General features: G+C 41.9%; 1 long non-coding RNA gene across 1 annotated transcript; it reads right to left on the bottom strand.

Moving 5' to 3' along the window:
• Positions 1 to 225: 225 nt before the first annotated feature.
• LOC123959068 lies at positions 226 to 4,304 on the bottom strand. Its single transcript, XR_006822211.1, has 3 exons — positions 3,168 to 4,304; positions 2,859 to 3,076; positions 226 to 2,363 (listed from the first exon to the last, which is right to left on the bottom strand). It is a non-coding gene; the product is annotated as an uncharacterized LOC123959068 (long non-coding RNA).
• Between the last annotated feature and the right edge of the window lie 1,404 nt (positions 4,305 to 5,708).

Below are 5,708 nucleotides of genomic sequence, written 5' to 3'. Positions count from 1 at the left end.
GGCAATGGAAGTTTTTTAATCAGCTATTATTCTTTGCTGTCAAATTAATTAAGAAATGATAGTTTGGCAATATGTATACATTGCATTTTTTAAAAGCTGATAAGCTTTGTATAATCAGCATCATTGCGAAGGTATAATTAACTTTACCAACTGCAGCTTTCTTACTCACAGTTGACTTTCATTACTCCTAAAACAGTAAAACAATGGTGGAAAGTATTGCTGACATGCTGTCAGTTGTCAATCAAAAAACAAAGCTGTTTTGATTCCAGGAAAGCTGACATTTTAAAGATATAATGTTTTCACCTTTTGAGGAGGGCTTGGTTTATATCCTGTTTACAGTTCTTTCATTTAAGTTTTACTATGCAATGCAGAGCCAATGCACATTAAAATAATATATTACATAACATTCACATATTCATACCACACCTCAGTCATTTTCAAAAAATGTATACTATTAGTTCACATGAAATGTAGTCCATGGTTTGTGTTCATATGTAACTTTACATATCAATAAATGCTGACAGCAAAAGCCAGACATTATTCGTACAGTAGATGGATCCTGTGCAAGTCTGGATGGGCTAGAAACAAAACTATTAGGCAAGCAGAGTGATGGGGAAAGACAGGGCTAAGCTATTCGGCAGGGCCAGTCACTTCTACTGAGTTGCATCAGAAACAGTTGGGCTTCATTTTGCATGCTGCTGTGCTCGGAGGAATCTCAATATTTATCCAGTTTGTCTGGCCATGGCACCTGCTGGGGGAGACATTAGTCATTTGTAAGTATTAACATGGGCATCCCCTCATTCCCTCATCTTCTCTCTCTCCTTGTCTTCCTCCCCCCTCTGCACTCTCACTCCCTCCCTCTGTGAGTACACTGTCAGTCATGTTGTAGCCTTTTAAATGTCATCCACTTACTGTGGAGAGCAGGCGCCCTACTTGACAGTTTTATTGGGAGACGTTGTGATGACGGTGATGAGAGAGAGAGAGAGAGAGAGAGAGAGAGAGAGAAAGAGAGAGAGAGAGAGAGAGAGAGAGACAGAACAAGAGAGAGGTACTACTGGGGGGAGGCATCATTGAGTCAAATCAAATTAGAATAATCAGAGTGATGTGATTAATAGGAGTGCCATTGTGGGGTAATCATGCACAGCGATCATCACTGCGGTGGACTTCAAATTAGCGTGCCCTGCAGTGAGGCTTTGATCTGAAAAGCATCAAATAAAGCTGGGCGTCAGGTTGTCACTTACTTAAAGTACACCTTCGCCTTGTCGTCTTTTCGCCACACTAAAAATAGAGACGGAAGACAAAACGTGACAAAAGGCAGAGGTACAGTTGACAAATGATCATGACTGCTCTGTGTGGCACCTGCTAGAGTAAGCCACTCAGGAGGATCTACATTACAATTTCTAAGCAAGAGGTAAGAGAAGAGACAAAGCTAGAGTGCTAGAAAGGAAGACATCAAAGTGACATTAGCCCTTGTGACTTTTTTGAATGTTTGAATGTTTGTCAAGCCCAGTTGAAACATTACTGCAGAAAGCACCATGGAAGTATTCATTCACTTTCTTTGTAAAGGTCCTGACATTAATGCAAAACACATTTTCTGCATGAGATTTGGAATGTTTTTATATGACATCTTTACTGTGTCCTCTTGGCCCTTCTTTTATTTTAGTTAGCAGTGCTCATAAATAGGAATAGGATCGACAGAAGAGGACAGGCATGCATATTGCTACTGCTATTGGAATACTGAAAATCCATTTCAGACAGAGGACAAAAAAACCCTGAATTTTAAAAAGAGGACAAGTAGCCAAAGAAGGTCTCAGAAGAAAAAAAAAACTTGGAGACATGAAGGCAAAGAAAAAGAGACACTTAGGAGCTGTCATGGAACATATAGTTGAGTTTGTGAAAGCTCAAGTGTCATGGAGACTGTGCTTGGTCTCTGAAACACAGAGCTTGCCTCTCCCCCACTACAGGAATACTGACATTTTCATTAAAAGGTCACCAATCTTTTCATGTATTCATCTCAGCTTATAATGTGAGTAGAAAGGTGAGCAAGAGAATGTAGAGAGGAAAAGGGGGTGAGAGGAAGAGAGAGAGAGAGAGAGACGGTGTTTAAGCATGGACAGAGGTGAAGCGGGACTCTGAGAGATACAAGATCAAAAAGAGAAAAAGACCAAAGCGATCAGTTCTCAGACCAAGGTCAGAACTACGAAGTACATTTACCCAGCTCTTATCTCATACAGATACAGAGCTTTGAATGGTTACATAGAAAATGATATGTATAGTTGACTTTCCTTATAGTGGGTCTTGCACTATGTACTGTTTATAAAGTCCTGGTGTCCTTGTCCACAATGTCAGTGTTCACGCTGTCCCTAAATCAGAGACAGCAAAGCATTGTATGTTTATTGTATACATGTTAAAGTGATTCTGAGTGAGCAAGCCAATACTATTCACCATATCAATTATGCCTACTTCAAGGTTGTTTATAATGCTTCTCATGAAAGGACAGCCTCAAACAAACAATTTTGATGGTAAGCCAATGAACCATGAGAGTGTGCATTTAAATCAGCATTTATATGTAAAATAATTCAGTATTAGTATGTGAGGATATCCATTACTGAGCTAATACTTTGAAATGAATGCCAAAGTAAAAGCAAGCCTTTTAGTTCTCTAATTTACTATGTCGACCGCATGAAGTTAAAAGATGCCCCCATTTAGCTGTTTAAATGAGGATGTAGAAATTTTTCCTCTGAAAATGGATTAAAATAATTTGGCGAGAATAATCATTTAAATAGCAATAAGGACCCAGAGTGTATCTATTGAGCATAAAATAATTTCAAGTATAAATTAAATAGCTTATTACTGACTTTCATTTCCTTGAGGGAATCGTCTGCACTCCTTTTTTCTCAGCTCCCTTGGTAGATGGGGTAATTTTCTTAGGAGGCTGGTGGAATAAGCGCCGTGCAGCCGCGTGTTCAGCAGGGAAAGTACATGAAAGTCTCCTGTTTTACACAGTGGATCTCATTCTCCATGCTGTCCATATTTCTGTCTGTCTATCTTGAGACTAGTGCTAAAGCTCCTTAGTCTAACAGTGTTAGAAGAGTAAAAGAGACCTCGTAACTGCGGCTCAATGCGATTCTGAAGAATAAATCCAAGTCTAATCTTTTATGTCTTACCTGTCAGAAATCCTTCACTCAGTGCACCCCTGCATTCCTTTACACATTGTCAATATGTCAGAGAATGGTTGAGATAGGTTAATTTCAACACCTGTCAGCTGATATATACCCCAAAATGAAGTTGTGCAATAGACTGGCCTGGGAATGTTTCAGTGCTGGAATGCAGTGTTCGGTGACTGGAGGGAGTGAAGTAGGGGGTGGACAGGCCCTGGCTCTCGCTGTGTGACGTCAGTGTGGTGGCATGGCAGAAAGCTGAGGGCCCGTTTGGCCCTGACAGCTGCGTTTGCCCACAGTAATGCACCCTGCCGGCCGGGGCCAAGGCCTCTCTCCTGCTGTCAGCACACCGATCGGCTTTCATGGATCATCTCTTATCTGCCGAATCTGTCATTGCAGAGGAGGGCTCCTTTTGGGGGGCTTTAAACCATGCTGCCATGGTTCACAGGCTCCAAGCCTCCACCCCTTATGGATACTTTGCTCTCTCTCTCTCTCTCTCTCTCTCTGTCTGTCTGTCTCGCTGTCTTTTTCAATCCATGTCCCACTCTCTTTCTTTCTTTATCACTTCATCTTGCTCTCAGATGGATGTCCTCTCTGTCATTCCATTTTTGTCTCTCCACTGTTTGTTTACAAGTGAGAGCTAACCTGAGAGTCGGGGTATTGGAGCTGGGGGATAGTAAGGGAGGGTTCTGGGAGGGAAGAGGCTTTTGTTTGTTTGGACAGATGCGCAGGCCCATCTCTGAACTTCTGTCAGTGATCAAAGGAGCCGATGATGTAGAACAGATTCATGGGCCATGTCTTATCAGTCCTTGCTCCGGCCCTCATCCATCATCCTGAGCCCTCGTCCATCTCATTGCGATGACAGCACCCTAAACAAGGTGAATTAATCACTGCCGCTCCCGACTTTGGCCAGGTGGCCTCATACCCTCCAGAAATGCATGCAGGCTGAGGGCGCTGAGGGTGTACCCAGCACCGACCCCCAGCCCCCTGGGGCAGCTTTGCTCACCGGGTCTGCTCCTTTTTCACCATCAGCCTCTGGTGCTCTGTCAACAGGTCTGCAAAGCTCTTCCGAGAATTTAGTTGGTTAAAAAGAGAAGGGCCCTTTGAGTCAAGTTTTACAAGTGCTGAAGATACATAGGCACATGTACATTCCCAAATGTAAACATGTGCATATTTATGCATGCACATACAGTATACACACACACACACACATACATTCCGGAACTTGCATGTGTCATATGCTGTATACACCTGGCGGCCTTTTGGTGTTGATATCTTTCAGTACGTATGTCCTCTTACTGCGGTTACCTTCGGTCACGGCATCCCCCATTATTGATTTCAAATGGAAAGTGAGTCATTGCACTTGTAGAGGATGAAGGGGAAAACAGCTTAAGTGATTCCTTTGTGTCAGCAGGTTAAGCAAAGCGTTTCACACAGGCTTTTACAGCTAGAGATAGTGCCTTTGTGCCTGAAAAGACTTAAAACAAATGCCAAATGTGACACCAAAGGGTAATGGCTACACACAAAATGAGGTGTTTCTAAGGAAAGGCTTGTTTGTCACGCCAGGCTGTACTCTCCTTCAAAAGTTTCAGAGGTGAAAATAAGACTTTCTCACAGATTTTCCTGGGTTAAAATAAAATGAGGTATTTCTTTTAGTAGTCAGTATTAGAATCACTTTGGTCACAAAGTGCAATAAATTCACAGTGAATTTTTTGTTAAGATACTGACTATACTGATTTTAATAAAGTGAGGTACTGAGGGGATCTTATGAGGACACTACGATGTGCATATATCATTCTTAATTTAAAATAATAACGATATAAGTAGTAGACTGTATAGGAAATATTATTTAAAATGCTGAACATCATTTCCTGTGTTCTTGGGAGGTTTGTTGTAATATACGATAGCAACAGTGACCTCAGCAAATTACCATTATATTGCTATCCATGCTAGGCTCCAAAGTGTGGTTATAGCAGTCTGGGAATGAGGTCAGGAGGTCAAGTGTCAGACCATAGTGTCACGGAATACAAAGTCAAATGATGGAGCATGTGTGCTGGAAGAGCCTAGCAAATGCAGAGAAACAAATGCCCCAGACAGAGACACACACAAAGTCAAAGTCATTTCTTAGGTGAAATCTTAAGCAAACAGATGCTGACAGGCAGACTACAAGTTCATCCCAAGGTGAGGAGACATAAACTCTTGAGGAAGCTATCATTCTGATGGCTGGACACGGAAAACATTCAGACAAGGCTGTGTAGTAATGAAAAGGGGACACACATAATATTCATATTCTCCCATATATGCCAGTATAGTTGCATAACTTTGCTGTTGTCCTTGGCCTCTGAACTGTTAATAAGCCTATTTGTTAAAATGACACTGGCAGGCAGCATAAGTTTGGTCCCCCTATGCCTCAGAGTAGAAGTCAGTTATCCCCCCTCTCAGCTCATCAGGCAGAGGTGAGTGGATATCACTCTGACTGCTGTGACAGCTCTACTTTAGCATATTCATGACGAGTAGAGTCTCATTTCACAGGTGTATTAAAATACC

This window comes from Micropterus dolomieu, linkage group LG20, assembly GCF_021292245.1.
Source record: "Micropterus dolomieu isolate WLL.071019.BEF.003 ecotype Adirondacks linkage group LG20, ASM2129224v1, whole genome shotgun sequence".
Lineage (NCBI taxonomy): Eukaryota > Metazoa > Chordata > Actinopteri > Centrarchiformes > Centrarchidae > Micropterus > Micropterus dolomieu.
The sequence above is the reverse complement of the archived record's forward strand: the minus strand, read 5'-3'. Positions and strand labels throughout refer to the sequence as shown.